Raw genomic sequence first — 15728 nt, forward strand, 5'->3', positions numbered from 1 at the left:
TCTCCTAAAAAGTCAACTGAACTTTGACCGGCCATAACTCTCTCCTCGTTCATCCGAAAAATTCCAACAAAAGCTTATTTTGAAGGAAATTCAACTATCTTTCAAATGAAATTGGTCCCATGGTCATTGGATTTACCATTTGGGAAATATGAGCCAAGACATTACAGGTCATTTTCAAAGTCAACAAAAAGTGGTTTTTTGTCAAAGCCCATAACATCAAGATAACTTCTCCAAATGCAAAAAAGCTTCCATAGTAGCTTGTAGAGGACATCTTAAGGTTTCTAAAAAGTACAAGAACTCCTTCATATGATCAAAATTGAGGGAGTTATGCCTTGTTGAAGTCGGCTATTTTTTGGGAAAATGCATGAAACTAGCATTGATCAAAATTGTTTTTTTTCCAAAAGAGGCCAAGCATTCATGATCCAAACATGTTTCTAATGATGTTAAAGGGCTCCCACGACCAACATTAGGCCCATGAATTTTTATTTCTTTTTTAATTTTATTTTATTTCATTTAAAGTTAAATTAAAAAAGAAATAGTTCAAGATAATGATTCAAGGCTTTTATCCTTAGCTTGAGTCACCAAGTTTGATCCAAGTTCTGCAGCATAGAGGTACAGAAGACCTATGGCAAGAGGGGTGAAGAAAATTAAAGCCATGGCCAAGAAATTCAAAGCTTTTATTATTAAAAAATTCAAAAGTTCAAAGACACTCAAAGCTTGTTAGCTTAAGTTTGCAGCACCTCTACTGCTTATAAATAGCTTAGAACACATCAGCAAGGACACACACACGAATTTTGAACCAATATCATACTTGTATCACACTTGTATCAACTTGAAATTTTCAAAGAAATTTAGATTTCGAATTCTGAGTTTAAGCTAATTTCAAGTCCAAATAATTATCTAAACACGATCCTCAAACATCCCTGAACCTATCCCAATCATTTTCAGCAAGCAAAGCACTCAGAATCATCCACTAAGGCTCACAGTTTGTTCCAACAAAAATGAACACGAATACAATCTTTCAAGCATAATTAACATGTTTAATTTGTAGATTTGTGTTTAGTATCACACTCTGAACGATTCTGGACATTTAATTAAGGTTTGGTTGTGTATTCATGGAGATACCATTCTAGGGTTCTTAAGCTAAAATTTGGGATCCTTTGATTTAGGCAAAATTAGAGGAAACCAGTGGCATATTTGAACTCAGGGGACGATTTTAAGCTGAACCATGGTCTCCTAAATAATTTATATTGCTTGTATGAAATTTTGACACGTACAGGTCTTGTAGCTACGGACAAAAACCGTAACTAAAAGCTTTAGCTACGGTTGCAAAGGTTTTAGCAACGGAAGGAAGGAAGAAGATGAAGTGTGGCAGGCCCTAATAGGCCAGAAAGCGCGCGTCAGCTTTTTTGAATCCTTCGGTTCCTGTGCTTTGCAGTCCACACTCTTGCCATGTGCCTCACTCTATTCACCATTAGATGCATCTGATTCTCCATCCAGCACACGTGAGCGCGTAGTCCACCATGCTCCCTCAGAGGAGCACCACATAGGATCCTTCTATTTATTTTTTTTCTATATTTCTTTTAAATTAATTTAATTTCTCTTTTAAATTGATTAAAAATGGTTTTAAAAAGTCAAAAAAATATGCAAAAAAATATTTTAGGTTGATAAAATATTGTCTTAATTTTTGACACAAAAATATTTTATTTTTCTTAATAATTAAAATGTTTTGTTTAATTAATTAGATAATACTATATATTTATCTTTTAATTATTCCTAACCAATAAAAAAATCAGAAAAAAATATTTTTTTTATTAAATTAAGTTTATATATTATAAACTAATTTTGTACATAATTAGAATATTTTTCTCTTTAAGTTTAATTTATGTGTATAATTATTTGTATAATTATATGTTGATTAACTTAATAATCTCCAAAACAATTTCAAAAAATCACAAAAAAAAAAAAAATTTATTTTAAAATTAATTAACAAACAACTTGGACATATTTTAGACTTAATTTTTTAGGTTCAAATTTTATTTCTAATTTTTGACCTTTTAATTAAATTAATTATGCCTTAATCTTAATTAAAATCAACCATCCAAAAATCCAAAAATATTTTCCCTTTATCTTATTGCAATTTAAATTCTTAGATAAGTGTATAGGTTGTCAAATTCATGTAAATAGCGTAGTTTACATTTCTCGCACAATCGATGTAATAGCGTAGATTTATTTTCCGCATTTTACATTCCCGCACTTTAATTTCTGTACATATAAAACTGCGTGTATGTCAAGAATAAAAATTGAAGCGCTAGATCACTAATCTCAAAGATAATATATCTGAAAACAATACACAATCACACTTGCACCTCTTAGGGTAATCCCTCTGTTACTCTTTTCAAAATCGATTCTACTATTTCAAATACAATTCAAATTTTTCTTTGGTATCCAGTCAAGGAAAATTTTCTAAAGAAATAGGAAATAACCTTATAAACTTAGGGTATACCTCCTAATTGCTTGCTCAATCAAAAACAACAAAAGTTCTTACACATCACTGTTTTTTTTTAAAACAAACTTTCAAAAAAGACTACACTTTGTATATATCCAAACAAGGATTATTACGAAGTTAAAAAAAAAAATCTTTTTTTCAAATCATCAAAATATCTTTCAAAAGATAAACACTTTGTATACATCCACACAAGGATCATTACAAAGTTAATTCTTTACAAAATATTTAAAACCACATACAAGCATTTTAAAGCAAGACAAACGATTCAAACAAGTGAGCTAAGCAATTAAGAGCCCATGGATAACAATGGATACAAAGGGTGCTAACACCTTCCCTTTGTATAACTTACCCCCGAACCCAAAATCTCTTTAAGGTCTTTTTCTGTTTCTTTTATAAACCTTTCCTTAATTGGATAAAATAAAAGTCGGTGGCGACTCTCTGATTTTCACAACTCAAAAAATAAAAGAAGAGTCAATTCGCATCCCACAAAAAAACCGAGGATTACAGGCGCGCCGCGCCAAACCCGCTATTTTGGTCCGCGTCGCGGGAATTTGTGTCGCGCCGCGAACACGGAGAATCAGGATTTTGTATGATAAAAAGAAACCTTTGTTGTCATTATGGATGTACAATTTTTGGTGAGCAAAATTGAGAGAGAAATCCGATTCTACAGTAGAGAACAACAATTGAAGGTGGATTCTACACCAATTGAAGAGATTCTTTTGATCAAGATGAATACCTCAATCCAACTTTGTGTGTTTTTCATATTCATGGAGAGCTAATCCTCTTGTGTTGAGTTTAAGGTAGTGGTTAACTTATGATTATGCATTACTATTGATTAATTTCTTGTGAACAATTATTTGAGTCTATTATCAATAAGAAACCTCATTTTTATGTTAAATTAATGTTGAACTTTTGATCGAAAGAAAAGGTTCAACCTTTTGATCTAGGTTACTATATTGATTCGTTCATAATTTGCAGAGATGGAATCATGAATGAGTTTTCATAATTATCTTGCTTTATTACTCTTATCGATATTGATATTCTGAGAGATCGAATCTTATAACGGTAAAAGATTATCTAACTTGATCTGAGACATGAGCTCAAGTTTGAGTATAAATGAAGATAATAATTCAAATAATGCTTCACTTATGATTTAATTAATAAATTGCGTAGGAATAGGGTAATGAACCCTAAAGCTCAACATATCTCTTCCATTGTTAACCAATTTTCAGCATTCTCATTTTGATAATTGTTTATGTTTAAAAGCAACTTTATAATAGTAAACCAAAACCACATATTTTTACCTACTCAAAGTAATTAGACTATAGAACGACAGTAATATTAAACCAATCCCTGTGTATACGATATATAGAAAATATTTACCCAAAAATACTTTCAACAAATTGGCGCTGTTGCTGGGGATTGGTGTCAATATTGCACGCATTGCAATAGTCTCATAATTTTGAGTTTGTTACTTTATTTTAATTTTGTTGTTTCACTCATTTGTTAGTTTTGTAGAACTTGGTGTATGCGCAACAAAGTTCCCAACGATTAACTTCTCTTTGATCCGGAGATTGAAAGAACAACTAGGAATATCAACAGCAAAACACGAAGAAAAGCAAAGTTAGCAAAAGCACGAGACAACGAAATACCATCATCGTCACAAAATCTAGAAACAATTGACGAGTCACTAGAAGGATTGCTCCTTCACGAAACGTTTGTAGAAGATGAAGTAAAAGCCATCATACAACCCACGGCTGTCACCATGACTGCTACCACTCCGTTTGCAAATAGTCCAAGACTTAATCCACAGTTCTCTAGAACTGCCGCCAACGGGCGGACTTCCGAATTAAAGATAGGTATCCTACATTTTATTTGTGCTAGTCCTTTTGCCGGATTGGACCATAAAGACCCTTATACTCATCTCACTTGATTCAATGAGTTTGTGGGTACCACGAGAGTTGCTCAAGCCGATGAAGAAACACTCTTTAAGAGATTTTTTCCACACTCCTTACTCTCTAAAGCGAAGGATTGGTATCTTGATTAACCTGAAGTTGTTACGAATGATTGGAATATCTTGGAAGAAAAGATCTTGGAAAGATTTTATTCTCAAAATCGCTTCTTTGATGCAAAAACAACGATTGCAGTATTCTTGCAAGGTAGTGATGAATCTTTGAATGAAGCTTGGGAAAGATACAAGGCTATGTTGAGAAAATGCAAAGGGCATGGTTTCATAGTGTCATACCCCAAAATTTTCCCATCTTATTTTTCTTAAAACAAACTCAGATCAAGGTACAAAGCTCAAAGACATCCCTCCTAAACAAAGGCTCAAGAAACTAGGGTTTGTGTTGTTCTGAAGAAAATCAATGGATCAAAAGCTCCAATGCATCTCATATGGCTTATGATGTTTCAAATTATCTCCATGAAAAAATCCAGGCTCTAATTCAAAGGATTGGTCACTCAATTGCTCAGAAAGTCAACAGTCGACTAATTTGGCCTAAAAGTCAACTGTGGTCAAAGTACAGTCAAAACTCCTGATTTTTTGTAAACATCCTTATTTTGAAGTATCATTCACCATTTGATCAAGGATTGATCATGGTTCATCAAGGAAAGATAAAAAATCAACAATTTCAAAAGTTTCTAAATTAGGGTTGTCATAGGAGAAAGTCAACTGAACTTTGACCAGCCATAACTTTAACATGGAACATCACAGGTCCTTCTAAAAGTCAACAAAAGTCATCTTTTTGCAAAGAAGTGTACACAAACATGGAAACTTCAATGAATATGAAACCAAAAGGATCTTTTAGAGGACTCTTTGAGTCTTCTAAAAAGTATAAGAACACCTTCATATGATTAAAAATGAGGGAGATACGCTTGGTACAAGTTGGTCGATTTTCAAGGAAAGGGCAAAACCCTAATTGGCAAATTTTCAATTTTTGAGTATTGGGCTTTGACTTTTGGTTTTCTCACGTGATTTTAAGCTCATAAGAGGCCCATAAACCAAATATTATTTATTCCTTGATTTTATTGCATTTTTATTTGAATTTATTCAATTAAATTCAATTTAAAATCAAAGAAATCATAAATAAATAATAAAGGATTATGTGATCAATGTTACAAATCAAAGTCAATCTAAAATCATTCATGAATCCATAATATTAATTTTGTGATATTTATTTATATTTTGTTTGAATTTTATTCATATAAATGTTAAATAAATTAAACAAAATATAAGCTTAATGGATCAATGGATAAGGCTTTAGTTCCTGATCATATAGAAGCCCAAAAATACTCCTCAAGGTCCAAGAAATTCGTTTGCTTATGTTATGAAGAGGGTTGACCAAAATTAGAAAGTTTTCATATGATTTCCAAACAAATATCAATCTTTATAATTACATGAGATCCAAGCCCAAAGGTTTGACCTAATTGGTTCACAATATATACACAACATGGCCAGATGAAGAGAGGACGAAAAAAGAACCAAGGACACTAGGGTTTGCATTCAAAAATTACATAACAACTTGCACCATCGTTTTGGGAGTGGCAGCCATTCTCATGCACGTCTGAACGCCCCTTCTTGTTTCTGAGGTATTAAGGATCGATCATAGAACTGGAAGCAAGCTAAAAGCATCTCTGAACCGCACCGTTCAGCTGCCCAGGTTTGGTAAGGTTTTTTGAATTCGATTTTGAGTTTTTACGCATCTCCCACATATTTGATGAGTGTGTTCGTGTTCAGGACATCAATTAAGACAGGTTTCACTACTAGAAATACACAAATTTCCTGCGGAATTACCTGCAGATTTTAGCCAAATTTCCGCAGGAAAAACGTTTCCTGCGGTTTTACGTCCGCAGCTAAAACCTTCGTGGGTAATATTTTCGGCAGCAAATTCCGCAGGTAAATTCGCAGGAAATTTCCGCAGGTAAATCCGCAGGAAACTTCCGCAGGTAAATCCGCAGGTAATTTCTATCTCAAATTAAAAAAAAATTATAAACTTTTGAAACATTATAAAAAAAGAATGATATCAGTAAGCACTAAGTAGTAGGTGAAGAATAAAATCCATAGTAGAATGATCTTCTGAAAATAAGGGTGGAAAACAAAACTTACTGGAAGTCCAACAGCAACACAGCAAAGCTATAGTGTTTGTTCCGACAGGAAGATTTACATCGCCAATATATCTGAATCTCCTGCCCTCCCTCGTTCCATAGGCAGAGCCTGTTTTCAATCATGTATATCATGTTTCTTTTCCCTTTTCTATGGAAGCGTGATCTACTAAAGAAGAAAATTAACTACATACCAGAAAGTCGACCATTGATAAAAACATGCACAGCATGGCCAGTGGACTGAACAATGAGAGAAGGGAGTTTGCCTCCATGGAGAAAGGATTCGGACGAATCAACATCAACGCTGTAGACACATCGATATGAAATAAATCAGTACAGCAAAAATGGTTTTTAAATCTCCTTCTTTTAGCCGCTGAAACCTTAGAGATTCAGTCAAAATGTCAAAGTCGAGCAATTTTAGATGTCAATATTCGGTACAACATCTAGAATCTAGAAATATCAGTTATCTGTTTCCATGGTTGATGCAACTTGCAAGTGATCTTTACGATGCTAGAAAGATGTAAGAGAAATGCTAAGCATTACGACTCAATAATGGTCATTGTTAACGTATGTTGGATGAAAATAAAGAACGGCTAGAGAACCAAAAGGAGAAAAATGTAAACAACTTACAAAATCAATCTTACCTAGTTATATACCAAAGGTAATCACTTATATCTCATGTTACATTTATCTGTTCCAAGAGACCAGAAGCAGTGATTGTATTTGTAGAACTAGAAGAAGTATCTTCATCGAAACTCTCCCATGAGAACATATGAGTATTTGTAGGAAACATTTCCATCTGAGATGTTTGCACTCCAACCTAACATAGGAAGAAACTGAAGTCAGTGGTTTACATTTCCGCAAGACCATTTCCGCAATTACATAATATGGGAGTAACTGTAAAAAATGATTACCAGCCACTCCAAGCCTCTGTCCACATTGTAGGCTTGTAAGGTTTATTGGGAGTAAATTTATCACAATAAAAGCCATTGCAAGTGTTTATCTGTCACATAACAGGAAACATACTAGTTTATCAGTCACATGATGTTACCGGTTCATAATGTTAACAACCTCTAAGGGAGAGAGTGAGAAAAATTACCACTGGATCTGGAGCATCGTCTTCCTTGCACATCACCCATGGAACCCCGGTTCCCATTTCAACAGCCATTTTTGCAGCCCAGCTCATATAATTATAGCCAACAGGTCCAAGTAATTTACTCTGTGCCCCATACTCATTCTCAATCTGAAACAACATAAAATGTATCTATCATTATTGTTGTTGTTACAAACAAAACTGGATCTAGAAGAAAAGTTAACCACAATTAGTACCTTTCCTAAAAAATAAAAGGGAATTTTGGCAGTTTATAAATGCACAAAAAACTACTAACAATTAATAACAGAGGTTAAACCTGAGAGAGGATGATAGGACCACCCTGTGACTCATAGAGACGTTCACTCTTCATCAATCCCACAATTTTCTTTATGAACCCTTGCATTGCCTTCTGCAACACCATTCATGGAAGGAAAACAAATATTTCAATCGAAAGAACAGCGAATTTCACAAACTTCCTTCCAAGTGAGAGTCACTACTCATATATTTTGGAGCAAGTTATGTAGGCTGTTATATTCAATAAATAGTTATAAGGCAAAACATAGTGGGTTATTTTGGAGTTATTGCATGGTTAGTGGGAGAAATCAAACTCTATATTTCGGAAGGGGAGAGAATCAAACTCTTGAATCTTGGTGTGTTTGTGTTCTTGTTATTTCATTGTAATCTTATCATTGTTATAATGCATGTGCGGGTAATATTTTGATTGTGAATCATTGGCCAAAAATACTATTAAAAAAAGTGTTCGTATTGTGCAAATTACTAGTTCAGTATCAGTCACTGTTACAGCCCTTTAATGTGGCTATATTGATGAATCACAGCGTGGCAGTACTAACAGTAACTGCAATAGGCAGGTGACTGCATAATGATTTGCATGCTGGATTCTGTCGCGGGCGAAAAATCGTTTTGTTCCTCTTTTTTGTGGGATGAGACACCTGATGCCTTCTTTGGGCTCGAGTGCTCATAAAAAAATGATTTTTCTTTTGTTCCGACCAAACTTTTTATTATTTCCAAAGTAGGAAAAGGAAAAAAGCTGCAATAACCTAAAAGTGGGGGGAGAGATCTTGGGTAAGAGGGTTGGTTATACGAAGGGAAGGTATTAGCACCCAACGTATCTATAGTACTCTATAGGATTCTTTATTGTTTTTCATTCTATGTTACGGTGGAGGTTCTGTTGTGAAATAGGTGGGACCTAAGGTGTTTGTTTGATTATGCTCGCAAAGATCATCGCGATCCTCTGCATACATATCCCTTAGAGGGAATCAGAGCATCTGTAGCTCGGGGTCTACGGGTGCTAAGGTTTGAATGGTTTTTTTTGTTTTGTTTTGCTCGCCAAGGATCGACCTTGTGCCTACGTATTCTCAAAGGGATGTTGAGAAAGTCAGAGCAATCGTAGTTCCCACTTATGCTAGTGGAAGCAAAGGAAAAGAGACAAATGTCATCTAAATGTTCGATGTATCTAATCTATATCATCACATACATCTGTTTGTTTTTTGTTTGAAAATCTTTTCATTATAAGCCCTGGGTCATGCCACTTATGGCGCTTAGAATGATAAAGATGTTTTTGTTTGTTTAACCAGCCTTGTGGCAAAAACTTTCAATGAAGTCAGCCTTGTGACAAAAAGTTTTGATTAATCAGCCAGCCTTGTGGCAAAAGTTTCAATGAAGTCAGCCTTGTGACAAAAACTTTGATTAATCAGCCAGTACGGTGGCAAAACGGTTTGATTGATTAGCCAGCCTTGTGGCAAAAGAAGTTTGATTGATTAGCCAGCCTTGTGGCAAAAAGTTTGATTGATTGATTGTTTGTGATGATATAGAAGAGATACTCCTATCATAGAGATGATAAATGTCTAATCTCCTAGGGTATTTGATTTGGATATTGGGGGATGCTTATAAGAAGCCCGTGGGTCCTTGTATGAAGCCCAAGAGGAGGCTATCCGAGGGTCCTTGCATTGTAAGCCCAAGAGGAGGCTATGGGAGGGACAATCCAGGGTCCTTGCATTGTAAGCCCAAGAGGAGGCTATGGGAGGGTCACTCGTTTGTACAAAGCCCAAGGGGAGGCATGGTATAGTTGGTTTGAGCTCTTAGAGCGATTTCACCGGGAAACCATACTCTATGTCCTAACCTAAACTAGGGAGATTCTTTGCACGAAGCCCAATAGGAGGCTATGGGGAACCTAGTGTTGTACTAAGTTGAACAAGCACACATATCACACATATGAACAAACATGAACAAGTATGAACAAACATGCACAGGTATGAACAATTATATATATATGACAAAGTGTGTGTATATAATGGAGTTTATGAAGGAAATATACCTGTAAGCATGATCCATTTGTATACACGGGGGCTCGGGACTTATACTCGAGGAGAGGTCCACTTGAATTTATTCAAAGCTATGTAAACAGGTATTTACAAAGGGGCTTGGGACTTATACCTACATGGAGGCCCATGGTATATTTTTTGGGAAGATTTAAAGAAAAACCTTCATTTTTGGTTTGTTACTCAAAGTTTAGAAAAACAGATTGAGATATGTACAAAAATGTGTTAGACGCTGGCCTATAGATCTAGAGGGGGGGGTGAATAGATCTCACTAAGTTTTTACAGATTTTTCTACAGACTTGAGCGAAAGCGGTTCTGAATCGACTTGCGTCTATTCTGGACCGCTATTGCAAAGGTCGTATGTGTTTCAAAACCAAATAGTAAGTGGAATTGATGGTGAAGTAATATGATAGCTAACCAATATGTTTAACAACTGAAATCCAATTAACTTCTAGATTGACAACTTTGATTTGCAATGCAGTAAGATTGGATTAAGCAAAAACACAAACACTTGGTGATACGTTCAAATTGATAGTGATTCAAGTTGTGGTGAATTGTGATGTTTGTGCAGAACTTTAATTCACAATTTTAACACTCGAATCGTTGATCAATTTCGCACTTATAACCAATTATGAACAGAAAGTAAAAGAGAAAGTAAAAGCGACAAGAACACGATATTTGTTTAGGCAGTTCGTCGATCGTCCTCGCTACGACTACGTCTGCCCCCAATTCCAAATTGAAATTGGGTAATCTTTCATTAATGTTGAAAGTAGTATATACAAAGAAGATAACAAAGCGATAAACGATAAACCAATTATGTCGATCCTTTGAATCTTCTTCCCCCTTAATCTTGAGCCAGATCAAGGTTATCCAAGAGCTTCACTTTGATTCCCTTCTGCAGTGTCTTGATTCCTTGAACTCCCCGTTCCTCAATCGTTACACTCAGCCGAATCCTCAATGAACGCCTCTTGATAAAAACCCCCAAGAACCACCCGTCGTGGAGGACAAAACCCGCAGATTTTATTCACCAACAAACCCCACGAACCTTCACCCACTAGGAATCTTCAATTCCGTTCCATGGACGTTATCGAACTCATCACTAACCCGCAACGCAAGAATGATTATGTGTAATTGTGTTGGAGATGATGAAGAACGAAGATGAGAAGCGTTTGTGTATCTTTCAGTCGTTGGTGTGTCTGAATAATTAACCCTTGCACAATATATATGATGCATAGCAGTTGGAATCAAGAATAACTGAATTTTGGACTTTCTTGATCAGTTAGGTCGACCACTTGTAGTGCTTAGGTCGACCTAACAGAGCTTGCTGAATTTTGCTCCCAGTTAGGTCGACCTGTTGAAGGAGTAGGTCGACCAGAATCCTCTTCTGGTGCGTTCTGGGAACATTTTCACAGATTAGGTCGACCTAGTTGCCATGTAGGTCGACCTAACAGACTGATATGAAGATTTCTTCATTTTGAGTCGACCTAAATGGACTGTGAGTCGACCTAGCAGAGGTATATGGATTTTCCTTCATTTTAGGTCGACCTAGGTTGACAGTAGGTCGACCTAACTGCTGATTTTCTGCATTTTCCATGTTCAGCTTGTGTTGAGTTGACTTGTATGCATAGTAGATCATCTTGTGCTTTCATGAGTGATCAAATGCTTTACTTTTCTGATTCCTCCTTGTTGTTTGGATGCTCATTTGAGTTTGCCATAAATCAAAAACATCTTTGAGTGTAATCTTGTATTCACATACTCCCCCTTTTTGATGATGGCAAACCAATAGTCAAAAGAAGCTTTGGTAGTAAGTGATGAAGACTCAACAAGGCTCCCCCGTACATCCAGCATCTATCTCTCAACCAAGAAGTCTCTTCACAAAGCTCCCCCGTACACTCAGCATCTATTGTATTTATCTCCCCCTTTGACAACATCAAAAAGAGAAACAGAAGAATAGAAGAATAACAAGAGCACCATAGATAATAATGCTAGCATGTATAGTGTAGTAGGTAAAAGGTAGTTAATGGTAGAATGAGACACATATGTGAGCAGGTGCAGTTTTTATGCATGAGGTCACTATAAGCATGTTAATTGATAGCATATTATAGTATCAATAATATTTTTGGAAGTGAACAACAATTACGTTACCGCTTTTTCAATATGACGCCTGGCTTGATGATGAACCACCTTTATGCTAAAAAGGATGTTAGCAAGACAAATAGATATATACATAAGGTAAAGAAATAATATTAAGAGAAAACAAACGTAATTAACCCAAATTAGAGATATCGAGTATCCCTAATTCCCTACGAATGTTGAAATATTGCTCCGTTGCTAGCGGTTTGGTGAAGATGTCAGCTAGTTGCTTCTTGCTTTCTACATGTTCAAAAGTAACATCTCCTTTCTCTACATGATCTCGTAGAAAGTGATGCCTTATTTCAATGTGTTTGGTACGTGAGTGTAAGACAGGATTTTTACTCAAGTTTATGGCGCTTGTGTTGTCGCACATGATAGGTATGTGATCAAGCTTAATACCAAAGTCAAGAAGTTGTTGCTTGAGCCATAATATTTGTGCACAGCAGCTTCCAGCAGCTACATATTCTGCCTCAGCAGTGGATAATGCAACCGATACTTGTTTCTTACTATGCCAACTTATTAATGAGTTTGAGAATAGATGACACGTTCCACTAGTGCTTTTTCTATCGGATTTGCAGCCAGCAAAATCTGAATCGGAGAATCCTACCAAATGACACTCATTTCCTTTTGGATACCATAGGCCATATGTAGTAGTTCCACGTAAGTATCGCAGAATTCTTTTGACAGCTTTCAAGTGAGATTCTTTTGGACAAGATTGATATCTTGCACACATACACACACTAAACATGATGTCTGGTCTTGAGGCAGTAAGATACAATAGTGAACCTATCATACCTCGGTATAATTTCACGTCAACCTCTTTACCTTTCTCATCTTTGTCTAGATTTGTATTTGTTGCCATAGGTGTGTCAATTTCCTTTGCTTCACTCATTCCAAATCTTTTGAGCAGCTCCGTACAATATTTAGTTTGATTCACAAACGTTCCATGACTGAGTTGCTTGATTTGTAGGCCAAGGAAGAAATTTAGCTCACCCATGAGACTCATCTCAAATTCACTCTGCATAAGCTTAGAAAAGTCTTTGACAAGTTTTGCATTAGTGGATCCAAATATAATATCATCTACATAAATTTGGACTAAGAGAATATCCTTATCTTTTCTTTTAATAAAGAGAGTAGTATCAACTTTACCTCTAGAGTACCCTTGACTAAGGAGAAATTTGCTCAAACGTTCGTACCAAGCCCGAGGGGCTTGTTTAAGACCGTATAGAGCACGTTTCAGCTTATAAACATGAGTCGGATACATGTAATTCTCAAAGCCGGGTGGCTGAGCAACATAGACTTCTTCATTTATGTAGCCATTTAGAAAGGCACTCTTAACATCCATTTGGAATAGTTTGAAGTCTTTAGAACAAGCATAAGCAAGTAAAAGGCGAATAGCTTCGAGACGTGCTACAGGAGCGTATGTCTCTTCATAATCAATACCTTCCTCTTGATTGTAACCTTGAGCAACTAATCTAGCTTTGTTTCTAGTAATAACACCGTTTTCATCAAGTTTGTTACGAAAAACCCATCTAGTGCCTATTACTTGATGATCTCCCGGATGAGGAACTAAGTCCCAAACATCATTCCGTTTAAATTGGTTTAATTCTTCTTGCATGGCCATTAGCCAATGCTCATCAAGTAATGCGTCCTTAGCGTTTTTCGGCTCAACTTGTGAAACAAAAGCAAAATGATGGCAGAAGTTACTTATCTTTGAGCGTGTTGTAACGCCCCTTGAGATGTCTCCTATTATATTGTCAATTGGATGGTCTTTCACGTTTGTCCAGGCCTTGGGAAGTTCTTCATTGTTTGAGATGCTTTCTTTTTCATTTTCATTGTGAGACTCATCTTTCTCTCTCTCAGCATCTTTCTTTACAATACTCTTATCCTCATCTTCCTTATCCTTGACAATGTCTTCAGTGGATGGGCCTGCACCATTAAATGAAAGACCTTTCTCGACATATTTTGCATAAGATTCATCAAAAGAAACGTGTACTGACTCTTCTACTATAAGTAATCTCTTATTATATATTCGATATGCTTTGCTAGATTGTGAGTAACCAAGGAATATGCCCTCATCAGCTTTAGCATCGAATTTGCCAAGATTATCCTTACCATTGTTCAACACAAAACACTTGCAACCGAATACATGGAGATGAGATACATTTGGTTTTCTACCCTTTAGTAATTCATAGGGAGTTTTGTTCAGTATAGGACGTATTGTTATCCTATTCAAAACATAACATGCTGTACTAATTGCGTCAGCCCAGAAATACTTTGGTAGATTACCCTCATTCAGCATTGTTCTTGCCAGCTCCTCTAGAACACGATTTTTACGTTCAACTACTCCGTTTTGTTGAGGTGTTCTAGGAGCTGAAAAGTTATGCTCAATTCCATGTTTATCACAGTATTTTTCAAAAGAAATGTTTTCAAATTCTCCACCGTGATCACTTCGAATTGCAACTATTTTGTTGTTCATTTTGTTTTGACATAATCTTGCAAATTGTGTAAAGGCTGGAAAAGTTTGATCCTTACTAGGTAAAAAGATTGTCCAACAAAATCTCGAGTAATCATCGACAATGACAAAACCATAGGTGTTTCCACCTATGCTTTTAGTCCTTGAAGGGCCAAAGAGATCCATGTGAAGTAGTTCAAGAGGGCGTGATGTTGAAACCACGTTCTTTGATTTAAAAGAGATTTTTGTTTGCTTTCCCTTTTGACAAGCATCACATAGATGATCTTTTGAAAAATTCATTTTGGGTAAACCGATTACTAAATCTTTTGAGACAACTTTATTTAGTAAGTCAAAGTTTATGTGGGCGAGACGTCTATGCCAAAGCCATGAGTCATCGCCTAGAGCAACTAGACATTTGGTACTAGACTTAGATACCTCATCCAAGTTTAGCATGTAGATGTTGTTTACTCTTAAGCCCTTAAACATAATGTCTCTTTTCTTAGTATGTTCTATTGTGCATCCGGAATTTGTAAACATTACTTTAAAATCTTTGTCGCACAATTGACTTATACTTAAAAGATTATGTTTAAGACCTTCTACTAGCAGCACATCAGTTATAGTAGTGGTAGAAGGGTTACCAACACTTCCTTTACCAAGTATGGCTCCACGATTGTTATCTCCATAGGTGACATACCCTTTTTTCTTTGCTTGAAACTCAACGAAAAGAGATAGGTCTCCAGTCATGTGTCTTGAACATCCGCTATCAAGGAACCACAACCTTTCGGCAATGTCAAGACACTTTTCCTGCAAGATTAATTTAAAGAGGGAGGTCCCCAATTTTCATTGGGTCCTTGGTAGTGAGTACACAATTTGTTGCACTTAGGCAACCATTGAAATACTCCCTTAGGAACTAAAATTCTCCTAAATTTGCATTTTTCAATGGTATGTCCCTTTTTGCAACAATAATGACAGGTAATATGATGAGAATATGGAGTTTTGCTAGTTGATACTTTTGGTACAAAAGTGTATTTACTATATAAAGGAGTATACGATCTTTTGAACTTGTTTGGATCAACCGCAAAAGTCACTTTTGGTTGT

At 35.8% G+C, this 15728-nt stretch overlaps 1 protein-coding gene across 3 annotated transcripts in view; it reads right to left on the bottom strand.

Moving 5' to 3' along the window:
- Positions 1–6139: 6139 nt before the first annotated feature.
- Positions 6140–15728, bottom strand: part of LOC131637091 (uncharacterized) — a 34946-nt gene continuing 25357 nt past the window's right edge. For 2 of the 3 annotated variants that reach the window (XR_009294277.1, XR_009294275.1), the window contains exons 4-8: positions 8020–8112; positions 7710–7853; positions 7255–7613; positions 6805–6914; positions 6140–6722 (exon numbers count right to left, since the gene is read on the bottom strand). The gene's annotated coding sequence lies outside the window, so the exon portion shown is untranslated. The remainder of the gene's footprint in view (positions 6723–6804; positions 6915–7254; positions 7614–7709; positions 7854–8019; positions 8113–15728) is intronic. The other variant, XR_009294276.1, reaches the window with a different exon arrangement.

Source organism: Vicia villosa, unplaced genomic scaffold (genome assembly GCF_029867415.1).
Source record: "Vicia villosa cultivar HV-30 ecotype Madison, WI unplaced genomic scaffold, Vvil1.0 ctg.001911F_1_1, whole genome shotgun sequence".
In the NCBI taxonomy this organism is placed as follows: Eukaryota; Viridiplantae; Streptophyta; class Magnoliopsida; order Fabales; family Fabaceae; genus Vicia; species Vicia villosa.